Consider the following 26781-nt stretch of genomic DNA (forward strand, 5'->3'; position numbering starts at 1 on the left):
TATGGCAAATCATTTATTACATGTTAGAAAATCTACTTATGTGATTATATACATTACAAAATTGCCCCTGATACTTATTCTCCTTTTTTTTTTTTGATCTCCTCTTTTTTTTTAATTTGTAAGAGAAATCTCAATCTTTAGATAGTTTTAAGTCTTCACACAAGAAAGACTACATTTTACTTACACCATAAGTAGTTGTGCCATGTGATTACATTCTGATCTAAGGGATATAAGAAATGCTATTTAAAACCTCCAAGAAGGGCAGCCTGGGTGGCTCAGTAGTTCAGCGCCACCTTCAGCCCAGGCATGATCCTGGGGTCCCGGGATCGAGTCCCACATCGGGCTCCCTGCATGAAGCCTGGTTCTCCCTCTGCCTGTGTCTCTGCTTCTCTCCCTCTCTCTCTCTCTCTCTTTTTTTTTCTCTCTATCTCTCATTAATAAATAAAATCTTAAAAAACAACAACAAAAACTTCCAACACGTGCCCTTAAAGGGAAGAATAGATCCAGTCTTCTACCTTCTTTTCTACTTGCTGAAGTGAGAATCTTCAGAATATAATTAAATGATGTCATGAAATGGATGCCATGTATATAGGAAGCTGGCATGAACTGTGTCCTGGATAATTGTTATCTTTATCACCCTTACACTAACTACCTTGATATTTCTTTTTTCCACGTAGGAGAAATAAATGTCTATCTTATTTAAGCAGCTATTGTTTTGGTCACTCTGACCAAATTCAATACTGATTTCTATTCTTCTCACAAAGTGTAAGCTCTTATTATCTTCTTAATTTCCAAGAACAAGAACAATAGCTAGAACAGTATGTTCTCAGTAATTGTGCATTGAATTGAAATAAATTATAGATGAAAAAGCAATTGATTTCTATTTATAAGAAGACAATGAAGTATTTGTTCAATAGTTTTAATAGATTTATGCCACTGAAAAAGGCTTTTGGATAATGATAATTTAAGGTTTCAAATATATGAAATAATTATGTGAAATTGGTCAAATGAGTAAATATCTGTTAGATCAAAGTGACACATTTTGGAAAGCTGGCCAAACTACCCAAATGGCAAAATCTATTATAAAGTTATAAAAATAACTTATTTGTATATTTCAATATTATAAATTGCTTATTTACTTTAGTATTGAAAAGCTTAAGGTAAAAACATATTTAATCAATATACAGATTAATGGAAACAATATTTTGGTTTATTTATTTTGTTTGCACTCAACAGCGTGCATCTTTGCTAATGTCAAAGCCAATGTTCACACTTTTTGGCTTCTATTACATCACTTCTTACTTGATTTCCTCTACTTCACAGGCTCTCTTCTCATGCTTGTTTGCTGGTTCTTCTGTTTACGTTCAAACCCCAAATGTTGGAGTAGCCCAAGTCCTATCTTTAACCCTTTATCTCTCCTGAAGGAATCTTACTGGGTCCATAGCTTTCGTTATCATCTATAACCTACATATTACAAATCTATGTTTCACTCTGTAGCTCAGAAGTAAGACATGGATGGTCTTACTGGGCTTAAAACAAGGTGTCAGTAAGGCTACATTACTTCTGGAAACTATAGGAATTTGTTTCCTGGTTTTTTCCAGCTCAGAGGACACCTGTTTCCCTTGGTGTGGGGCCATATTTTTTTATCTTCAAAGCCAGCATTGTCCAGCCAAGAGCTTCTCATGCTGCCACCTCTCTGGTTCTCGTTTGTGTTTCCTATTTTCACTTTTAAGGGCCCTTGTGATTATATTGAGCCTACCTTAGTCTGTTTGGGCTACAGCAACAAAATATCACAGAGTGGGTAGCTTATAAACAGTAGTGTTTTTTGTTTTTTTTTTTTTTTTAAGTTCTGGAGGCTGAGAAGTTCAATTTCAAGGCACTGGTGGATTTACAATCTTTTCACTGTAACTTCAAATGGCAGAAGGAGTAGGGGAGCTCTCTTGGGCCTCTTATATAAGGGCACCAATCCCAATCATGAGGAATTAGCCCTGATAATTTAATTACCTCCCAAAGGGCTCCACTTTGAACACTATCACACTGAGCATTAGGATCCAACATAAATTTGGGGGGATGAATACAAACATTCAGTCCACAGCAGAGCCCAACAATAATAATCCAAGACAATCAGCCTAATTTAAGGTCAGCTGAATAGCAATCTTACTTCTATCTGTAACCTAAATCCCTATTGCCATGTAACTGAATATATTCATAGGTTTCTGGGCTAGGGACTTGAGCACATTTAAGGAGTTATTATTATAACTACCATCATCACCAACTGGTATACTACTCCCATTGAATTGTCAGGGATGGAGAGATTTATTTTAGAAATTAAAAAGTATAAATGACATGTTGAAAAGTAATTTTTCCACTCTCAGATAAAGCATATTTATTCATCCAACCACACACCTTCAATAAAACATTAGGAACTTACTACCTACAGCACTGAGGATCCCTTTGGAAACAAACAAACCACTCATTTTGATTAAATTTATAGTTCATTGGGTGTGGGGAATCAGCTGCAGAGCCTGAGAACTGAATCTTGTAGTCTTCGGCACTTTGGGGATATATGTGAGGTCCTGAGTTGGCACACTGACTCTTTTTTTTTTTTTGGCACACTGACTCTTGACCACATTGTTCTCCAGATAGAGCTCCTCTGCTCCCCCAACTCCTTGAGTCTATAACCTATTATTTTACCTTTTGAACTAAACATGTTTTTCTCTGCTTCCCAAAGTTCCCATAGCCAATCTGCTAGCTCTCTTAATAAAAACTGGAAGAGAGAAAGCCTTGGGGTCCAAGTCTGGCTTGAGTCCCAGTCCGAGCCTTAGTCCCCAATGTCCCCCAGATTAAAATTCAGTGAGACTTCGAATCTTTCTTCCGATCCTTGTCTCCAACTCCGCTGGATCCTTGACAATTGGGGGAACAGGTATACTGCAATTGCTATGAAAAAGAGATACACCGAAAATTATGGGATTTATTAGAAGTCCCCAATAGTCAGTGGTGGTCAGTTCATTAAAAGAGGTAGGAAATTATTTCACCTAAAATAATTATTTCCTGCTGATAAATATCAGACATTGAGTCAGATGGAGCAGTTATCTGGAGCCTTTCAGTATAGTTCAAACCACGTCAGGTAAAAAAGCCTGGCCTGATGTTAGCACTTTTCGAGATAAAATTCAGTTTCTTGAAAAATAACTGGAATGTTTGTTTTAACCATAGCAGGTCAACACTCCGATTGTTACACTAGTGATCAGATTGTTATCAGACACATCAAAGACAGGAAGAAAAGAGTAATAGTGGTTTTTAGTACAAAAACATAGCAGTATAGTCTATAGGCAATCTAGAGAGAACATTAAGCTCTGTGGGAGCAGTGCTAGAGTATGAAGCCATTTTCTTTGTTACCATAGAAACAGCAAAATGTCAACTATTTTTAGAGCTTTGTTCCAAGATTCAAGCAGCCATGCTAGTTATCAGTATGTTTAAAGATGCCAGAAACATATGCCAAGTAGTACAGCTAGAAATTTAAGTTTGTAAGGTAATTTATTTCCTCTAGGACATTTTAATAATATACATGTCCCCCACATTTAATGCTATTTATGCAATTAAATGTCCATACTTTAATAGAAATTATATAAACAAGAAAAAAAAAGAAATTATATAAACAAGTATTATATATATATTTAATAATATATATATATTTAATAAAATAAGTTGCTTCCACTCATGGTTTTTCAAGGGTGAGTATAACATTATAGTGTTCATAGCTATAAACACTATAATTAACTTGGTATACAGACACTCAATTAGTTGGCCTCTGTTATCACTTAGCTAATTTCTTTCACCTTCAATAAACATCTACTGAAAGCCAGGCACCCCACTAGGTTCTGCAAATATAAAGATGACAGAAGTTCCATATTTTTCCCCAAGTACATATTTCTAAACATGAGCTTGACCTTAAGATGTATTATATTATAGAACCTCACAAAAATTTTAGGACAAACAAATGTTAATTAAGATGTCTTTCTCCAAAAATAAAATATTGGTTCTTAATTTTTGCCAAGAAGCAAAAATGAAGAATGGATTCACGTTTAACTGTGCAATTTCCTTTGTGTTTGATGCTTAATGATGATCTGCTGGCAAACAGGAATGTAAAATCCATCTGTGCAGTATGCTTTACATATTTGTGTATAATGGAAAATTAGTAACTTTTATGCTTTTATGGGCAAGACATAAACCATGCAATTAGGAAGAATGATGCAGTTATCACAATTTTGAATTACCAAAAGTAGTCTTCACTCATTACTGTGTATATATAAGATGTTTATAATTCATGACCTTCATCTTCTCTTTTTATAATTTAACTTAAGATATATATTTTGCAGGTTTACAGACAAATGTAATTATTCAAAGCAATTTGAGAAGAAAGTGATTTGACATATTATTTTCATACTGAGATTTACTTTATTAGATTACCACTAATGCCTCCTGATTTCTTTAGGTAGAGAAAACTAAGTCAGAAGACCTTTTGCAGAGCGGTTTGGCGCCTGCCTTTGGCCCGGGGCGCGATCCTGGAGACCCGGGATCGAATCCCACGTCAGGCTCCCGGTGCATGGGGCCTGATTCTCCCTCTGCCTGTGTCTCTGCCTCTCTTTCTCTCTCTGTGACTATCATAAATAAATTAAAAAAAAATTAAAAAAAAAAGAAGACCTTTTGCAGAAAAATAGCCTCTCATTTGCAGTGACTTAGTTTTTGTTGTTACATAATTCTTACTACTAGGTTAAAAATCAAGTTATTGGTAAATTTATTGAATTTAAATAAATCAAAAATCCATATTTAAAATTAGGGTAACAGATTATTGTATTGATTCCTTCAGTAAGATTGGAGTTTATTAATTAAGCGGTAAGATAACAAAAACAGAAGAAAAAGTGGGAGGGGGAGGGTGGCTATAATAAGCTAAAGTTGCCTTCTCTCTGAAACTTTAACATGTGGGAAATATTTTACAGTATTCCAAAAATACACATACAGATATCTGCATATTTTAAAATAGCATTTGATGGTACTTTAATGAGTCCATATCCTGAGATAAAAAGTTAATGCAATTACCCGGATAATTGAACTTCAAAATATTTAGATACCTCTAGCAGAGGGAAAATGATAAAGATTTTACCTAATTGCCAATTCTTCATTTGCCTTTGTATCAGAAAATGTGTTTCTTTATAGTCTGTTCTTTCCTAAAGGTGAAAGCACAAACACATTATTCTTTAGATTGACTCTGCAGTCTGTTGTAATCACATAACTTGACCACCGAATGACCTCATATCATGGATGCTACTTGGTTTGCCTTTTGGACTGAGAACTCATCTTCCAAACTGATAGAAGTGTTGACTATGTCGTCTTTAGGAATTGCCCTCTGTGAAAGGCTGTTGCCTCAGCCTCAGCTAAGTGCATTCATTGAGGCAACTTGCATACAATGATGCAGAAAATACAAAAGTCTGGTCTTTGTTATCCTCTCAATCAAGATCCCACACATCTCCTTTGGTACTTAATATTGATTTACATGACCATCCTGGGTTTAAAGCTGTCTGTGAGATTAACTGATGCTTCTGTTAAAACAAGTCACCATTGTACTTCTCCCTCTACTGAATCTTGGTCCCTCATGCCCATATAGGGAATTTTTCTTAGGGCTCTCCGTAATGAACCTCTTGCACTTAAATCTCCATCTCAGAGTTTGTTTCTTTCTCTTTTCTTAAGATTTTATTTATTTATTCATGAGAGACACACACACACACACACACACACACCGAGGCAGAAACATAGGCAAAGGGAGAAGCAGACTTCCTGTAAGGAAGGATTAACTACCATTTATATATTACCTTCTGTGTGCTTTTCTTATGATTAGAGTAGAGTGGGTTAGTTAGTGTGTAAGAAAGAACTTATTTGGAAGGTCAGATCGTTGAGTTCAAACCTCAATTTTTTCCATTTATTGATATAATCATCACAAGTTAATGAACCACTTCATTTAATTTTATCTTCTTAGTTTTTTGTCTTCATTCTTTCTCTCCTCTGTTAGTTAAATTCTTCTCTTCTCCTTTCTTAACAAATATTAATTATGGTCCATCCTCTGTGGACTGTGACCCACTATGTGGGTCCACAAATAGGATTATGTACAAAATAAGTTTATATCCTTAAATTTCTTACTATTTGAAATAATAAACAAGGAAAAATAGGGAGGTAGAGGCGGTGGTATTTAATTCAATCTAGAGTGTTTAAGAAAGGTTTCCTAGGGTAAGTATTCACAAAGATGAGTTCAGTTATATGATTTGGAAGATTTTGGTAAAATGTGGAAATAATGACTGAAGAGGAGGGAAAGGATCATAGAAGTTATAAGTAATGGGATGTGCAGAAGTCTGGAGGCAAGAGAACACAGAACTTCATCCATTTTAATTTTGATAGGATTATTTTCCTATGAGCAAAATAAAACCACTTAGGTCTAACCAAGAAAAAAGAAGAACATCTGATAAGTATCTAGGGGGTTTCATGAGCAACTGGAATTTGTCATAGACAAGCCATTTTGAGCAGATTGTCTCTGTTTCTTTGGGGCTACGTGGTGTTTTATGTCTGCTTCATTCAGCATCTCTGTTTCAATCATCCCTGTGTTTTTATTTTGCTCTTTTTTTTTTTCTTTTACATAGAGTGGAAACGTTGCTTTCCTAATCTCACATGTATATCACTGCTCACTTCGGATACCCGCCAGAATCTGACAAGAGATCCTCTCTCCCCAATCCAGGTTGCTGCAAGTGAAAATTCCCATGGTATCAGATGAATATTCCCAATATTTAACCCCACTATAAGTGGATTAGAAAGGCAATATAGTTTGGAGATTGTGCACAGACCTGAGAGCTCATTTCTGCAGGAAATGATCACTAAAGGAGGATTGCCCTTCTCTGGACAGGGACATAGCATATTGTGTTTGGGATGGTGGAAGGAGAGATAAAATATCCATCACCTTGCAAGTTATATTAAGGTTTTTGGACTTTATGCTAGAAGTATGAAAAATAGAGATTTGTAACTGACATGACAGTATTTTTTTTAGAAAATGTACCTCATATGTCAATGCAGAGAATTTATTTGAATGGGTCAATATTCAGTGTAGGGAGACTTGTGTAGCCCAGGTGAAATACAATTCACTAGTGGCAGAAGATTAATAAACTTCATTGAGACTGGAAATAAAACCAGGTCATAATGAAAACTGCAAAGAGCCTACAGGGATATGTTGTCCTTAAGGTTACTAGTAGAGCTTCTATCAGGAACAGATTTGGGGTATCCAGGATTTGAAGATCCAAAATACTGACAATTTTGTAAGTCTTCTTTAATAAAAAATTACATTATAAAAATAAAATTAGGAATAAGTATAGGTATTTATTTATATCAGAAAGTATATAACAGTGAATTTAAATGTACTTCTAACTCAACTTCTCCTTCACCAGATTTCACAAATGTTTGAGACACTCCAGTGTCACTTAACATGAAGGGAAGCATGACAGAGAAGTCAACGTGGAAATACACACTAGCCCTGAGTGAATGCAATAAAAGTACCTTATTTTTTAAAAAACTTAACATACATATGACCATATGAACACATTTCTAAGGCTCCTTCTAAAGGCTTTGAAAGGTGAAGGGTGTTGCAGCTTAAGCTTTTTCAGTTTCACTGTAAATCTACCTCCATTTGTTAAATGTGACAGACCAAAATCTTTAAGGAAAAGTTGAAAATTCCAGTGTCCTCACCAAGCTATAAATATGTTTGAATCAATCTAATATGTCAAGAAGAGAGTAATTTTATTTCATAAGACCCAGATGTAACTTAAGGCTATACTCAATGACTTACCATTCTTCTTGTATGTATAGTTAATACAGTAATATTTTAAATGGTTATATGTTCCCAGTAGTCAATGCCCTGAAATTGAAAAATTTGTTTCTTGGAACTATCTGTTATTTCAAAAATTTGAGAGAGCAGGTTTACTTAGAATAATCTATTTTATTCTAGATTTTAATTTTTTTTAGTGTTTAATGTCCTGAGTACACTTTGAGAAATATTCTCTTTCATTTTCTGTAGATGACCAAAATGAGTGAAGGAGTCACAGTTCACTGGCTATATTCATGCTCCCCTAAAGGGTGAGCATCCAGGTTTAAGAATAATTATTGTAAGGCATTTACTGTCCTTTGAAAAGTGCATTCTAAATATATATACCAGGAATCCTTGTTTTACAAGACTACTCAAAATAGGCAACTTTTAAAAATGAGTTCAAAGTTTATTCTCACTGAGTGGATGGGAAGCTTTTTATAGTCAAATGAAAAAGAATAGCTTAATTTCTTAGACATAAAAGTATTAGCTTATAATAAATTTTATAAAGGAATTTTTAAACTTAAAAATAGATAGATTTTAGGGGTGCCTGGGTGGGTCAGTGGTTAATCATCTGCCCTCGGCTCAGGGTGTGATCCTGGAGTCCTGGGATCAAGTCCCACATTAGGCTCCCTGCATGGAGCCTTCTTCTCCCTCTGCCTGTGTCTCTACCTCTCTATCTCTTTGTGTCTCTCATGAATAAAAAACCTTAAAAAAATAAAATATTTAAAAATAAAGATTTTATATCATTCATGACTTTTTATTCATCTAGTTACCTGAAAGTTTCCTAGGTATGTATTTCTGAGCAAGATAACATTATCACTTGGTATTTATAAAATATCTTCATGTAGAGCATGTCTCTTTATTTTTTTGTAATTTGGGAGTGTTGATGCTCATGAAAAATGTCAGATTGACATCCCTAGATACCAGAGTCCTCAATTTGTGCTTTATATAAGCCTTAGGGAAGCACAGCCTTCTCAATGATCCTAGCCAACACAGTTACAACAGAGCAGTTTAAGCAATAACTGGATGGCTTAGGGCTTGGCCTCTTTGCTGAATCTGTCAGCCAATGTACCAATTAACTCAAATACAATTTTTATGATGTGTACCAATTTCATTGGAAAGTGAATACATGGCTGTAGGTTTTACAGTTGCCTCAAGAAACAAAGAGCCTAAACTAATTGCAAAAGCTGTCACTATTGTCATTGAGCCACTGAGTTGAAAAGTTTACTGAAAAATCTGTTTACTTTGTACCAAAAGTCATGATTTTACATAAATTATACTATTTACCTTGGAGGCAAACATAAGACAAGGAGAAATTAATTAAATAATCATATAAATCCAGGCCTTAAGTATTTTATTTGTATGGCTATTAAATTCATTGTATATATTGAAAAATCTCATTCTTCTCAATTATAATGGTTAATAAATCTATTGCTAAAACTTCTTATCAAGCCACATTTGGCCTTTGTGAAAACGTTGTTTTCAAAATATATAACCATGTTTTATATAAGATCTGTTTTTGTGACTTGCTGATGATTCTTAAAGAGACTAAATGTGTGGATTACTTCTCTCTCGATTATGAAAATCAGATAATCTTACAAATCTGTGAAACTAATATAAAAAGGAGAGACTTCGAAGGAAACAGAAGTTGTGATATGAGGTGAATATTGAGTGGAAGGGAAGAGGGCAAGTGGACAGTTAAGAATTGAGCAGAGTCTAGTTCTTTGTGCAGAGTTTAGGCTAAGGGAAAACTTTCCACATTCTTTTCTCACTTCCATAATGCCCTGGACGGGTTATTGCCCACAACATGGCCAGCAGAGTCAGAATAGCAACAGTCAACCCAGATCTGGCTGAGATTACAGACTAAGTTGTCTAGAATGAGAACTAATAAAATATTCCTAGAAAGACAAGACAAAAACTCTTCTCACCCCATCATCTCATAAATTGGATCAGAAGATCATAATCTGGGAATTAGAAACTTCTGGAAAAGAACAATACCTGAGCATGGAGCCTGGAGAATGTCCTGAATGTCAAGGTCACTGTAAAGCTAGGCAGTATGTTCAACTGGCAGTAGAGGTTTCTTTGCTCTGGAGAGTATTTTTTAGTCTCCTTCCTCAAATTCCAAAGACAGAAACTAAGACTTTTAGCCTAGGTAGCTGAAAGAGAGCTCATGGGGAGAAATAATAAGAAATCTAAGGAACAAACATGCATATAAAAATAAGACTACAAATTGAATACGTTCTAAGACAAAAAACAGAATTAACGTAATAGTGAAATTAAAATAATAAATTAGTCTAAAATATCCCAAAAGCATTAAAGACAAATAATGGTAATAATAAGCAGAAACAAATAGAAACATTTATGAAATAAATAATATTTAAATTTTTAAAAATTGGTAGCTTACAGAAAGGGCAGAATGTATACAGCACAAAATCATCTTAAGACACTCCTCAAAAGAAAATAAAATGAATAACATTACTTGACAATGCAAAATAAAAATAAGATATGTAGAGTCTAATAATAGGCATATCATCATCCTCATACTTGAAGTTCAGGGCACAAAAAACTAGACAGGGGAGAAAAGATTGAAAAGATAATGACTGAGAACATAGCCCAACAACAACATAATCTCAAGACTAACTTAAAATTTAAAAAAAAATAATAATAATTAAATATAAAAAGAAAATTCCAAAGCTTCCTAAGAAAGATTACATATTTTGTAAAGAAACTAAAATGAAATTGACCCTGAACCTCAACACCAGATGAAAGTTTTAGAAGTATTAATGGCAAAGTACAAAGCTAGCATTTTATACTTAGCCAAATTATCATTTAAAAGGAAGGGTGAAAAGGGATGATCTCTATAGAACTTTTTGCTCAGTAATCATATGTGGATATTAATAACCATATTGGAAAAAGCAGTCCCAGGTACTTGCATTCCATGAAAAGCCCATCTTCAAATTTATTCTTTCAGGAACTACTTTAGCAAGAAAAAAAATCTAGCAAAGAGGATTTATGAGATATATTTTAAGTATTGGTAAATTAATAGTTTAATGCAGTTTATTTGTCATTTAGAAAAGTAAAGTGAAAAGCTACAAACAAAACATACATCTGTCATAATCAGAACTAAATTGCAATTAATATCAACATAACTGAGAAAAGAAAAAAGTAAGTTGTAAGGAGATGAGTGCACTATATTCAGGGAAAAGACACTGATATTGAAGAGCTTAACAAACTGAAACAGAAAAATGATGAAAATGTATATTTATAAATGTAAAATGTGTAACTTTTAAAATAACATAAAATGTTGATCCATCTAATGGAAGCCAAGAAAAAGCCAGGAAGCCATGAAAAAAAGAAAAGAAAAAATTTTGATAAATACAACATAGAAGTTGCAAAACTGAAGTCCTAATTTAACAGTATTTTCAATATAGTTGAGTTTAACTCATAAATTAAAAACAGAGACTCTTAGATCACATTATAAAAGGCAAACCATCAATATTTTGTCTTGGAAGAGATAAATGAAAAGACTATTTAAGTGTTAAAAATAAGAGATAGGGCAGTCCGGGTAGCTCAGTGGTTTAGTGTCACCTTCAGCTCAGGGTGTGATCCTGGAGATCCGGAATCAAGTCCCATGTCAGGCTCCCTCCATGGAGCCTGCTTCTCCTTCTGCCTGTGTCTCTGCCTCTCTCTCACTGTGTCTCTCATGAATAAATAAATAAAATCTTAAAAAAAAAGAAAGAAGAAGAAAGAAGAAAGAAAGAAAGAAAGAAAGAAAGAAAGAAAGAAAGAAAGAAAGAAAAAGAAAGAAGAAAGAAAGAGAAAAATATAAGAAAAGAAAGCTTCAGATAGAAGGGAATTAAATGTGTAAAACAAAGAAAAAGAGATGGCATCAAACAGATAAAGAAACATAGTAGATATAATAAACAAATTTGACAAAGGAATGTCAAAATATATAAACAACTGAAAGAATTATAGGAAAAATATCTCAAAGTGCTTCAAGATATTCTTTTTTCTTTTCTTTTCTTTTCTTTTCTTTTCTTTTCTTTTCTTTTCTTTTTTTTCTTTTCTTTTCTTTATTTATTTGACAGACTGAGAGAGAGAGAGAGAGAGGGAGAGCAAGCACAAGCAGGGGTAGTGGCAGAGGGAGAGGGAAAAACAGGCTCCCTACTGAGCAAAGAGCCCCATGCAGAGTTTGATCCCAGGACCCTGGGATCATGACCTGAGTTGAAGGCAGACACTCAACACACTGATTCTCCCAGGTGCCCCAAGATATTCTTATATTTATTTGAGAAATATATTAAACTAGCAGAGAAAATAACTGAAGTTATGGAAAATTAGAAGAACACCAGTATTAACCTTGAAATAATATGCATGTGTACATGGATATACTTTACATCTCAAAAAATACATATTCATTTTAAGCATATTTGGAAAACAAAGTTGTGCATGTAATATTCAAAAGGAAGTCTCAACAAATTTGATATAACCAACAACTTAGAAATTATGTTTGCTGATGAGAATGAAAAAAAAACTTAAATTATTAATTTAATATGAGTGTATATGTAAATCATATAAAATTATGTAAAGTATAAATATATTTGTGTTTATGCATATACTTTTATTAAATATGTATTATTTTATAAATAAAATCATAAAGATTAGTTAAAAATACTTAGAACCAAATGAAAATGGAAACACTACATTTCAAAAGTACAGGGAGTGGCTGATAAAGTAGAACTAAAAGGAAAATAAGTAAGTTTGTGTATATTTAAACAAAAACAAGAGAGATTCTTTAAAAAATTATCAAAATACCCAAATTTAAAAGTAGGTGAAAGATCAAATAAGCAAACCCAAAAGAGACAAAAGGAAAGTAAGTAATAGCTGTAAAAATAGAGGTCAGTAATACAAACAATAACAACCAGAAGAAAAATCAATAAGGAAGATTAACAAAATTAAAAAACAGCAACAACTGTGTTTTAAGAAAGAACAATAATTTAGCCAGTTCTCTGCAAAGGGGGATAAAATAAATGAGAACATGCAAATACAATTCTGAATGTAAAAGAGAAATAATTGCAAACACAACAGAAGATTAATAGCTTAATAAAAGAACATAGTGAATAAATATACACTAATAAATTTGGAAACTTATGGGACTTAAGAGAAAACAAATAACCTTTTGTAGTCTAATATTTTCTATTTTTCATTTACTTCAAATGACTTTTCATTTACCTCATGGTGCATAATTTTAGGATCTGCTTTAAAGTCTTTATCTGATAATTTCAACATCTGGAATATCTTGCAGCTGACATCTTTTTATTGCTTTTTTTTTTAGAATACATCACATTTTTCTGATTATTTTGATGTTGAGTAATTTTTATTTTCATCTTGTGTAAATATATATATTATATATACTCTGGGTTATGTTGTAAAACCACTGCAAAATATTGTGGTTTTGTCTTAGGAGGCAGTCCACCTGCTAGTCTTATGCTGTAGTTTCTGTGTTGCTCTTAATGTGGGTTGGTTGCATTCTCAGTTCAATTCTCTAAGCCTTTGCTACACTGGTTGAGTTTGACCCATGCATGTGTAGATCAGAGGTTACTCTGGAACTTGTCAGGTTTCATACACAAAATTAAGGCTTCTCCTTCTCTGTTTCTCTTTCTCTATATACTCTCCTAATTGTCCAGCTTATAGGGGCTCCCTTTTCTGGTTCCTTTGGCCCAAGGGATGGCATGATTTTTGTCAGCATTTTTCCTCTGATAGGGTGTGGCTTCCTGACTGGTATCTACTTACGAAACATGACCTAAGAAAAAGAAAAAAAAAATTTTTACTCTCCTCCACAATCCACCTATTTTGTGTGTGTGTGTGTGTGTGTGTGTGTGTGTGTGTTAAACTCTTGGATATTTGTTTTTTGCATTTTCAAAAGTTAGTTGTAATCAGGGAGGGAGATGGGCTGAAGCCCATCACCATAGTAGACTCCCCTGTGGGTTTTGTATTAAGATTTTTGGATACTAAATAACTCAACAGTATACTGCTTTCATTACAACCTCTTTTAAGATCTTGGAGATATTTACTACATTTTCAGTGTGTTTTTATTGAGAAATTACCATGTGCTAATAAGCATCAGGAAGATAGGGCTGAAAGATGCATCCCCTGATCTCAAGAACTTCAAAAATCAAGAATAAAGACAGTTTAGTTCATAAAAAAATTAACTATGAGAAGGACAACCATAGAGACATGTATAGGATTCTAAGAGAATTCACGGGAAAAGCCCTTTATATAGCCTGTTAACTCTTCCTAGAAGAAAAGGACATTTCTGAACAGAATCTTGAAGGATGTGTAGGAGTCACTCATGTGAAGAAGTGAGGGATAGAGAAGAAGTCCTAGGCATAGAACAAAAACAAAAAACATGCTGACTGGTTTAGGAAGGCTGCTGAAAATTGTAGTGAAGTCACATGAGTACCATAGCAGGTATGCCAAGGTACTGATGAGAGCTTAATAAAGATTGTATAAATGCTAGAGGAGAGAGTCACTCTTTGTGACATTGTGGAAACAAGTGGGAAGGACATAGGAAAACTAGATGGACTAGGAAGCTATGGTGGTAAACCTGATGGGAGGAGAGAGAAATATTCCCTGAATTGAGGAAGAGAAGGTGAGAATGGAAAAAAGTGAATGGAATAGATTTGAGAGAGATTATGGAGTAGATGTGAGAGGGTTTGGTAATGGACTTGATGCTCTAAATATGGGAGAAGTCCCAGGGTATTTCCAATTCTTACTTGTTTTATAAGACAAGTGGTTCCATCAAGGATTAATTTGAGAATTGTGGGTTGAATCTTGAATGAAGGAGGCTCTGTCTGGTTTGATCATGTTGCAACTTGAGATGCCTGTAAGTTTCTCAAGTGAAGACACCAAATGAGTGCTTAGATAAATGCAACTGGAATACAAAAAAAAAAAAAAAAGAGGTTTAAATCTTTGGGAGCTCATAGTACTAAAGATGTTAGAGGTAGAAAGGACATTGGACATTTGCTTGATTTCTATTATTTTTCAGAGAAACCTCTCCAAATAGAGAGTTAAAGTGATTTGTTTAGTTGGTAATCACAGGCAACTGGGAATCAAATGCAGGTATGTCATGTTTACATTACACACATTAATTCTGAGATGCCCAGCACTATTGTTCTATCTATGGTGGGGTAATATTGCTCTAGAAATTAAAAATTACATGCTCAGATGTCAAATACATGAGTGACAGGTTGATTTTATTCCATGAAATTTCAAGGGAGTAGCTTTCATACCTGCTCACAATTCATGTTTAAACTCCCAATGATAAAGGCAATGGGCAGGATAGAATGAGTAAACTTGTGAAAATGATGAAGAAATAGAGTCTGAATTTGACTGAACATGATTAATTTGAAAAATAAGTACTTGAACCAGCTAACAATCATTAAAGGAGGTCATATATATATATATATATAACCAACATATAATAGTGAGTGTGTTGAACTAAGGAAATGCTTGGGTTGCAAATCATTTCAGTGGTATCTGGATAATGTCTTCCCAGAATTGGAGACATCTAAGGGCAGCCTATGAAAAGGAAACAAATAATTTTCATTAATGAAGGACTAGAAGTCCCCAAGGTCGTGAACAGAGAGAAGAGTACAAGTTTGGAACATCATGAAATTGTGTGACATGCAGTAAGAAATACAACCAGAGAGTTCTAGAAAAAAAAATCTACATTTTATATATATAATATATAATGTATATATATATAACATATAATATATAACATATATATATTTATACCATATATATATATATGATGCCTAGAAGAGAATCTGGCACAATAGTAAGCTCCCACTCAAGCAATTGTAGCTTTATTAGTTTAAAAACACAGCCACTGAAGTTATTCCTACAGTGTTCATTAAATCGTGAAAGACTATTCTGAAACTAATGGTCTAGAAGAGCTAAAGCACTGAGCATTCCAAGGGAGATAAGAACTACCCAGGTGTGTAGTTATCACCTGAGGATAACTTTCTTGTTCAACAAGTTTCTTCTTGCAAATGAAACAAAATATAACCACTGATGAATTCACTCTTTGCTCTGAAAGCATGTGTATAATACTTGATATAGTTGGAATTTTCCCATAACTGTTAGAAAACCAGCTTATGGATCGTAACCAGATACATTTTTGCTGGAATAGCCCAAAGGTAGAAAATTTGAAGATTAAGAGATTCTCACCTGTCGATATACTTGAATCTGTTTTCATCATCCAACCTTTGACTAATATAAATGCTGTGATTATTCAAGAAGATCTTGATCCAGTTTATTGTGTCAACTGCGAGATGAAGGGAAGTGGTTAAGTTGAACTCCCTTTTATTATGGTTTCAATAAATCTATATTAAACTTATAGTGATCAAAGCCACAGATATGTGAAAGGCAGCAGTGAAGCATAAAAGAGCAGCTAAGCTATCGAAGTCACTCTGTTCCATAGGCAGAGTCTGTCCAGTGAAGCTCTGCCCCACTGCCAGCCTCAGCTCACAGACTAGCTTGGAATGTTTCTATAATTATAATATATCAAGGAAAGCTGGTCCTAATTTAAAAACAACAATAGTAATAAGAAAAACAAAACAGTGACAGGATCTCAACTCTGTAATTATCCGTTTACAACAATGTGAGCATAAACTGTTTTCTTAAGTTCCAGGATCGAGTAGGAGTTTGGACTAGATGGCCTTGAGGGGTTCACTTCCACTCTAAGAACACATGATCCTGCAGTTTGTTTAATGATACGTTGCGATTTCTCTCTGGCCCTTCAGAATACTGTTATCCCCAAGATACTGTTAAAATCTCTTGATCTAGTTAAGCAGAAATATTTTATCTCTCCAGACCTTACAAACATGTACTTAACAAATTATAGAGTTTCTTTATGCATACTGAGAATAACAAAACTCTGACTGACAAACTCACTTTGAGGCTTTGAGGGGATCTTTTTTTAAAAATAGATTTTTGTTAAAGATTTCTTTTATTTATTTATTTATTTGAGAGAGAGAGAGAGCGCATGGGGGTGGAGGAGCAGAGGGAGTCCCTGCTGCAGGGTGATCCAGGACTGGGTAATCATGAACTGAGCTGAAGGCAGATGCTTAACTGACTCAGTCAACCAGGAGCCCAGTAGTGATCTTTAAATGTTCTTAATTCTTTATGATCATGACTCTTAATCTTTTTTATTCCTTTAGCAGCTAACACAATGTTTTGTCACCTGTGATCCATATTGTCATACAGAATCACATATTAGTCACAGTACTGAATTATAAGCAATAAACACAAACCCTAGCTGACAAACAAGAATGAAAAGTTATTTATTACATTTTAAGTCGTTAAGATAATTTCTGGGAGAGATAGAAAGTTAGGGCACCAAGAAAGGAAAGCAATGCAGCCAGAACCAGAGCCAACATGTCAAAATGTATCAGTCCTGGGTTGGCACCTTTTCCTGCTCCCATCATTGTGCACTCTGGCACCTGAAGATGGTGTCACTGGCACTGTTGGCACCAGCCCCAGGATTCTTCCCCTGTAACTGCTGTCCCCACCACACATGGAAATGGACATTGCTGCCTCTTCAGGTATTTCCAAAAGAATTTCTCTCTATTCATTTGAATCCATTTCTCCTGGTTCAAAATCTCAGGAGACACATTGAATCAGCCACCCTTAGGTCATGTGCATATGCCTCAGCTCCCGAGCAAATGCATGGCTTTCCTCTTAAGCACATAAGTTAAAGACTTCCTCAGAAGTAGACAGCCAAAAGAATAGCAAATGTCTATAATAAAGGGGCCCAATAAAGGAAGGGGCTGCTGAAATGAATAGATGAATAAATGAGGGAACATAGTCACCTTGCATTCAAATACACAAAGATTGATACCACAATGTAAAGATGTAAGGAATCTGTCATGAATAGTAAACTATTTTTAATAAGAAGATATCCACCATAAGCATCTTACTGTGCAGCTTAAAAAACTGCTTAACAAGAGTGGTTAATACAATGCTAAGGAGAAGGAAAGGGAAGAGAGACAAGGATTATAGCATTAAGAAAACTACATTGTACCTGTGCTCTGCTCTATTCTGTATACTTTAGAAATTTTATTTATTTATTATTTATTTATTTATTTATTTATTATTTTTTTAATAATAAATTTATTTTTTATTGGTGTTCAATTTGCCAACTTACAGAATAACACCCAGTGCTCATCCCGTCAAGTGCCCCCCTCAGTGCAAGTCACCCATTCCCCCCCTTCCCCTTCCACCACCCCTAGTTCATTTCCCAGAGTTAGGAGTCTTTATGTTCTGTATCCCTTTCTGATATTTCCTACCCATTTCTTCTCCCTTAGACCAAGATGAGAAATGAAACTGCAATCAGTAGTTGATTTACTGATAAACCTACGTTAGGAGATGCTGCTTGGAGCAGGAGTCAAAGTGGATCTAATAATTTCCTAGAGTAACTAATGTCCAGATGAAAGAGAAAGAAGAAAGATAACTAAACACTCCATATTAAAAGACATTTGTGGGATTATTCAAATAACTCACCTTACTTCTATAGAGAGTAGTAAGAAGTAGAGCAAGAAGGTCCCATTATTTAAGGAAATACAGAATCAAGATAAATTTTTAATGGATTTACCATTTATTTTTCTTAAACTTCAGACTTCACTATTAATCCTAAGGATTAACCATGGTATAACCATTCCACCTGTTGGTTGAATTATTTTCCCCCAAAATTTATATGATGAAATCCTAACCCAGAATACCTCAGAATATGACTTTATTTGGAAATAATGTCATTGCAGATACAATTAGTTAAAATGAGATAAACTAAAGTGCAGTGGGCCCCTAATCTAATATGACAGATGTTCTTATAAAAAGGGGAAATTGTGACCCAGAAGCACATACAGGGAGAATGCCATGTGGAGATAAAGGCAGAAGTCTGAGTGATCCTTCTATACAACAAATGCAGATTGCCAGCAAACAGCCAAAAGAAAGGAGAAAGGCATGGAACAGACTTTTCCTCATATCTCTCCTTCTCATGCTCTCTCTCTCAAATAAAATAAAATCTTAAAAGGAAAAGGCTTTTCTGCACAACCTTCAAAAGGAACCAATCCCGACAATACCATGATCTCAGACTTATGGCTTTCAGAACAGCGAAATATGGAATTTCTGTTATTAAGCCACTCTGTTTGCAGTAATTTGTTACGGCAGACCTGGCAAATTCCTACACAGCTCTAGGGAGATCGGCAGAAGTCAGGATAGTCATGTTTCCTATTCACCAAAAACACTGCCCACAGATTCTTTGAGGCTTCTGTTTAGTCTAAATTGTCCTTCCTTCTACTTACCTACTTCTCCCACTCTTCAGAGCCAATCTCCCTCAAAGTATGCACTTATTGTTTCTACTCTCTTGTTTCATGCCAGCTCTTCAAACAAGAGCAATCTAACTCGTTACTCTTATTCACCACTTCACTGAAACTGCCCCTTGAAGGTCATGAATGACTCCTAGTTGAAAATTCATTACATGATGTTCAGAACTGTTTAAATTGTTCCCTTCTCCAGCCTTATCGATTTGTTTAATCTTTGTTGGCTATTATGACATATCCTCCAGTTATTTTCTTTAGCTCTTAGAGATTCCTAGACCATTCTCATTTTTCTTTTCTTCTCCTTTGGTGAACACATCTGTAAGTGATCTTACAGATACTACTTCTGTATTAATTATATTAGAATCTGTATCTTCAACTGTGAGTTGAGATATGTATTTTCAAAGTTTTCATGGACATCCCCACCTGATTATCTATACATGCCTCATTTGAGACTGAATTTATCATCCTTGTTGCTCTCATTACCTCCACAGGCCCCACAGACAGTTTTATCAAAACCCACTCAAAACACTGTCATCCTAGACTCTTCCTCTCTGTCTTATTCAAGCCATCAAGACTGATAGAGGATTTTTCCTTACAAATAAAATTTCAAATATCACAGCACACTTGGAACTTTCTTGTTATCAAATGTATGATGTATTCTTTAGCATATATAGCAGTATTTGACAATCTCCTAAATACTACAAGCTATAGTGAACATATTCTTCAATAGACTCCATTTGAGCAAGTTTTTTTGTCTACTTCAAGATCAAGTATGTGTGCTTCCTGTGTGTTCCTTCAGTATCTATTCCTCTATTGACAGTACTAAATTTTAAACTCCTTGTTAAGTTGTCTGTACATTCCCTGGGTGGTGAATTCCTCAGGAGTAAAGAGTCTTAATTCTGTGGCCTAAAAACTAAGGCAGTAATTGGAAGTAAATGTAAGACTATGTTTGCTGAATAATTGACAGCCACCAGAATGTTTGGAAGCACTTATTACTTTTAGTGATATCATAACTGGAGAGAAAGAGGAGGAGAAATTTTATATCAATTGACTGAACTTGAATGACTTCCTCTGAAGGCCAGAATTCCTCAAACAGTAAACTATCAATGACACAGAATCAAAGTATACTGTATTTATCTTTGGGGTTTGTTTGTGATCTGAAGTAGCAATAGGCTGAATTGTAGCACATCTCCCTCCTATAAAAACTATATTCTTTCTCCAATAAAAACTATATTCTTTCTCCATCTGTGTGTATGACTGGAAACCAGGCAAGTTAAGTCTCCAAAAGGAAATCTGTCTATTGCACACACAGTTGACTCTTGATCAATGTGTGGGTGTGGGGTACCAATTTCTTGCACAGTCAAAAATTGACATAAGGGCAGCCCTGGTGGCTCAGCAGTTTAGCACTGCCTCCAGCCCAGGGTGTGATCCTAGAGACCTGTGATCATGTCCCACATCAGGCTCCCTGCATGGAGCCTGCTTCTTCTCCCTATGCCTGTGCCTCTGCCTCTCTCTCTGTGTGTCTCTCATGAATAAATAAATAAAATCTTTTAAAAAAAATTTTGACATAAATGTTTAACTCCTCCAAAACTTTACTAATAGCCTGCTGTTGACTGGAAGTCATACCAATAACATAAACAGTTGATTAGTAAACATTTTGAATGTCATGATAAAGTAACATTCAGAAAGCATGGGAAAATGTTATTAAGAAAATCATAAAGAGGAGAAAATGCATTTATAGTTCCGTACTATAAAAAAATCCACATAGAAGTGAATCCACAGTTCAAACCCTTGTTGAAGGGTCAACTGTAGCAGAAAATGATGATAGGTTGGCAAAAGAAAAACGGAAATCCACCACATTTCTTTCCTACCATTCATTTTATAAATTTAGCTTTTACGAATGAGTCTATTTCAAAAGTTTCTATAACTAAAATAAAAAATTACCAGAGGAGAAATGTAAATAATGGATGCAATAAATGGATAATGAAATTCAGAATGCTGGTGAAGTCCACATGACTTTGGAGAGAAAGCTGATGTGACCAGAAAAAGAATTATTCTTTAAACTCTAATAAAAGAAATAATATTGATCCCTTTGACAGTTAATTTTTTACAAATTAATGAAATGATAAACTTCTAAAACTAAAGTAACAACAAAAGTCACAGAGTGCACATTAGATTAAAAATGTTTCTAGTTCTGGTTCCTTCTAGTAGATATCTAGAAAACACAGTTGTGCAATGCCTACTCTATTTTTAAAGAATTTACTTTCCTAAAAATCTCATTCTCGTTGTCCTGAAATCCTAGGAGACCCTATGAGATCCTTGTTCCTTGTCTTGAGAAGATCGAAAGAAGCATTTGAGTCCAGAGACATTTTTGTGCGTGAGCTTCAGGATAGCAAGCTCAGATGCTTTCAAGGAAAATAACAAAAATGAATAAAGGAGTCTCATGTGACGTGAAAGTATCAGTACCTCTAAAAGTAACAGCAATCTCCATAAAAAGGGCTGATCCAACACTGCCAGGTATTCTGAAATTATCTTCCAAAAGAAGCAATAAAAATATTATAATCTAAAATTCTCAATATTTAAATATTGATTTATTACTTTATAACATTATGCAGGCAAAACAAAACAAGTCTGTAGGCAGCTAATTTGCCTCCTCTGGTTTATTTTTTTTAATTTTTTTTTAAGATTTTATTTATTTATTCATGAGAGACACAGAGAGAGAGGGAGAGAGGCAGAGACACAGGCAGAGGGAGAAGCAGGCTCCATCAGCAGGGAGCCTGATGCGGGACTCAATCCTGTGTCTTCAGCATCACCCCTGGGCTGAAGGCAGTCACTAAGCCACTGAGCCACCCGGACTGCCACCACCTCTGGTTTGTAAAAGTCCTTGTTACTTTCCTTGATAACAAGAGAAACATTTTGTGTTGTAATTTTTAAGTAGGGATTTTAATTCACTAGATAGCTCAGCTTTTCACATTGTATTGTTTCGTAATGTCTGATGGTCCCTTGTGTGTGGGTCACTTCCTTCCACCTGCTGCCTCATTGAGGGTAGAGAAAAGTTTATGCCTCTTTGTTTTCTCTCTCAGAAAGAATGTACAGTAGGTATACAGTACCTCCTTGCTGTTGGTATAATATAATAAGCATCCTGAGCAGACCACGTTAGCTTGGCTCTTCTAAGCCCTTTGAACATACAACACAAATAACAAAAATATTTCAGAAAATGTCCTTCTGGATACACGACTTAGGCTATCATTTTGCTCTTAAATCAAAAAAGCAGTAAACAAATACCTCGCTAGCACCACTTCTGTGTTTCACATTAAAAAGTCTGAACAGTATTAAATGCAGGTTTAAGCTTTCGATTAAATTCAATTTCATTTATTCATTCAAAAGATATTTATTGAATTCCTATTAAGTGTCATACAGTCTTTCAGGTACTATAGATGAGGCAGCTAATAAAGCAAAGTTCCTGTCTTTAGGTCTAGTAAATTTTTGCAAGGAATTTTGCAAATAATATGCTGATGACAGGATCTGGTTTGTTTTTCTGGTCTTTATTTTAATCTTAGAATTTTTGATTTATGATCTATTCTTAAGTGAACACAAGAAGTCCAGTTACAAACTTTTAAGTAATTATACTCAATAATTAGACAATCAAGAAAAATCCATTCTATTTTGTTTAAATGATTCAAAGGGGATTGAAAGTAATGGTCTATCTGGCAGAGTTGTGTGTAATTATTTTCCATTAATATTTGCAATAGACCAGAACTTAGGCTTGGAAGTATACAGTGCTATGGGGATATTACAGAAAAGACTAGAAACTAAGTAGGCTTGTATAATGTTGTACTAAGTAGCATTTTATTGTTGTTATATAAGAAAATAACATATTGCTATTGCCATTAGTGCAGCTAGCATGGAGATTCAGACCTTCAGGAATAAACCCTGATGGGGTGATCTCTGACTGATGTTAACATTCCCCTCTTAGCAACACATACTTGCAAACAAAAGAGCATATATTTACTGTGACCTTGGGGAAACATCAGTTTCCTAAAGATAAATTGACCAACATATAAAAGGCATGTAATTCCAAACTAATCAAACATAAAACAACTTAAATAACTGGCATTCAGGAAATGAGCACAATAAAAAGGAGTGCAGAATCATGTCCTTATCTTGAATTCCTCTGACAAAAGTTGCAATTGTTAAAAGGATGGCTACTGCTTGCATAAGTACTTCAGTATTTTTTGCTTAAGCTGTTCAGAGCCTCCAGGCCTCCCAGGCAAGTAGAGAGTTCTATGTCAGTCCTTCTGATTTTGCTTTTCTTGTCTGTCTCTGGGTGAATGTGAGGAGAAAAGTAACCCATCACACCTATGCTAGAGTCGGGGCTTCTTGGCGAGCCTGATTAAATGAACAGCAAATTAGTAGAGTTACTTGCAAGTCCAGACTCAAGCAGCAGCAAGGACTCTCATAACCCTCTTAATCCTTAAGGTGCCTTCCTGCTTTCCAGACCACCAAACAGTACCTTTGCAAACTTGGCAGCAGGTAGTCAAATGAAAGACTTTTTATGATATTTTTCTAAATATCAATAAATTTACCCAAAGAAATAGATGTTTTTCAGTCCAAATATAGTAAGATGGTTCTTGAAAAAGAAAGTGCACAGCATGGGAAATAAATTTGTTTAGGATATGATTTTTTGCTCTTTAATCTCCAAAATTACAATGAAGAATAATGCATATGTTGAGAATTTGATGATTACTTCTTGTCTCTGGCAATTAACACTCATCTCAAGAAACAATTTCCTCCTCAGGCTCAAAAAACAGATTTTGAATTTAACAGAGTATAATGGGGAGACTGCAAAACAGGAACTAACAGAATTAGGTCCTGTTTCTAAGCATTCTGTATTTAGAATAGTCAAAAGACTGAAAAAGAAGTCATATTTGGATTTCTTTTTGGATTAGGAAAAGCCTAGGAAACCACCTAATCAACTTCCTTAAAATTCTAAGAGAAAAGATCTTAGCCTTTCTGTGAAAACTAATTGTGAAAAGCTTATTATTATAGCACTGCTCATAATTGTATTATAATCAGCTTTATTCATCAGAAAGTTCTATGCAAATCTGTCTTCTTTCAAACCCACCATTGGTTAAGGTTCTGCCTTTTAGAGTCACAAGAAGAAGCAGGTTATATCTCCATATATGGCTAGATTTACATATATTCCACACAGGGAATATTTAGTAAAATATAGGGTGCAAAAGGAATGGAAAATTAACACGTACGAACCCTAAGTTTGGAAGTACTGGAGGAAACATTTCAGTCATGCAATAAATATTCATTAAGCTGTGCACTATACTGGGCACCAGAAAAGGTCGTTAAAATAAATTGTGTGAAAAATATAACTTCTGAATTCATATATACAACTGAAATGCGTACAATTCTTTCAAATTTCACTTAGTTTTTGTAAACAGTATGTGCCATTTATATTTCTTTGTATTTTACAATTGTATGATTGAGCTCAGTAAACTTCTCAAACTAAAACCACATTCCAGACCTATCTTCAACTACTCTCATGCACATACTATTTGCTCCAGAGACCTAAGCTACCTATCCTTTTCCTAAACATCATTTTGGTTTTATTCATCTATACCTGATTCCTTTCTCTTAATTGTTCCTTCTCTCTCCTAGAAAGATCTGTTGAAATTCTACTCACATAACCCCCGTGAAGCTTTCCCTGACTTAGAGAAGTCTCATAACAAAGTACACCATTATTAAGAACAACTTTCTGTTTTTTAATAAAACATATATGTGTGTGTGTGTATGATACACACACACACATATATGTGATTTTCCATATCACATCATAGCTCCCCACCCCAAATGCCATTTTTAATCAATGTTATCTTCTTAGGGAGAAACACATATGTTGGTTGTATGTGGGTTATGCTTCTCAATCTAAATGTCCACCTAAAAGAAGCTCTGAGATCTACAGACCACTTGCTTATAAAAGATAGTCATGAAGAAAATCAGAATATGTTTCACAAAAGATGAGGTTGCAGTGGAGAACTGTGGAGAGATACACTTTAGAACGATAGTATTCATAGATGTCTAATCTCTGAATACACCATAGAAATAGATCAGAAATTGTAGGTCACGGATCAAGATTGGAAGAGTTACAAACACACTAGAGGCATTGTAACTTTTGCATGTTTACCTTTTTAAAAAATGTTTTTAAAATGAAAAAGTCTTTTTTTAAAAGTGAAGCAAGTTGTACATGACAGCAGCAAGCCATCCATGATATTTAGTCGATTCCCACTCTCCTGTCATCCTTACCTTTTGCTCACACTAATGCCCATCAAAAAATGTTCTATCGGTGAAGAATTTTTATTTGATTTGATCAATGGAAAATTCCACCCTGGTCTTAGCCCTGATTACTATCTCAGAACCTCACTCAATTGGTTGGTTACTTGGGCCACCTTGCAGAATATGCAAGTCTCAGTCAGATGAATCCATGTGGAACAGTTTACCTGTAACCATTGGCCTGGACTACATCTGAGAAATCCCAAACTGGCCATGTATATAGAGAGAAGAAGACTAGGGCTGCGGGAACATGGGTAATCCAGGTAATAAAAGATTGTTCAACACCATCAACACCATCTCGTTTGATGCCAAAGCTCACACTTTCCCAATATCATATGAACTACACCTATCTAATTGCAACACACGTCTTATTAGAAAGCTGAAAAATTGCATCTATTTTACTTTTAAGGACTTAACTAAGTTTACCAGAGAGAGAGAGAGAGAGAGAGAGAAAGAGGTGAAATGGAATAGGTATAGGGATTTTGAGGGGTTTGAGGGCATATAAGGAAAATCCTATGAACACAAGGGACAGTCATCATACAGCAAAGTTTATTGGGTGGTGCTTGGACAGTTTTGCATGAGAGGTGAAGTCTCTCATGGTGTCACTGACCAGACACTTAAGGTGAGGGACCATCATCTAGAATAGGAGAGCAAGGAAGCTCCCATGGGAGAGGGAGATCAGAGAAGAGGTTTATAAGTCTAGGTAATGTCATTCAGCGGCATGATGGGGAGACTTTAGGTCAGATTGTCCCAGGAGGTCTTGGGGCCTTTGTTGTCTGGGAATATCTTATCTATTGTTAGCAGATGAAGGAGGTGAGGTTTTGCAGGGTATGCAAAGCAGACAGGCTCTAAATGGCTACAAATCTGCTTGTTTAGGCTATTTTTAAATAACTGTATATGTAAAAATTTGGCACTGGAAACTCACTGTATCTTCCAGAAATAAACAACATAGGTGCTAATACACAGAGGCCATCTTTGCACTATTTATATAACAATAGGGAGAAGGGAGGATTGCACTTCATCTCTGGAGACCATTTTAATAGGACATAGGCACAGCTTGAGACTCTGGATTCTATATTCTAACATAAGACAAAAATGAAGAACAGAAGTGCAGTGGGCTCTGAGAAGCAAGCCTAAGGCTTAACAGTGGAAAGATCT

General features: G+C 34.9%; 1 long non-coding RNA gene across 2 annotated transcripts; it reads right to left on the bottom strand.

Annotated features, from left to right (window-relative positions):
* Positions 1-1189: 1189 nt before the first annotated feature.
* LOC140627034 (uncharacterized) lies at positions 1190-19407 on the bottom strand. 2 transcript variants are annotated; one of them, XR_012026001.1, is made up of 6 exons: positions 19264-19407; positions 16130-16226; positions 14671-14828; positions 9896-10053; positions 5162-5225; positions 1190-2937 (listed from the first exon to the last, which is right to left on the bottom strand). It is a non-coding gene; the product is annotated as an uncharacterized lncRNA (long non-coding RNA). The 2 variants fall into 2 exon arrangements; XR_012026000.1 differs by having other exon boundaries at positions 9896-10064.
* Positions 19408-26781: the final 7374 nt, after the last annotated feature.

The sequence above is a fragment of the Canis lupus genome, chromosome 38 (genome assembly GCF_048164855.1).
Source record: "Canis lupus baileyi chromosome 38, mCanLup2.hap1, whole genome shotgun sequence".
NCBI classification, from domain to species: domain Eukaryota; kingdom Metazoa; phylum Chordata; class Mammalia; order Carnivora; family Canidae; genus Canis; species Canis lupus.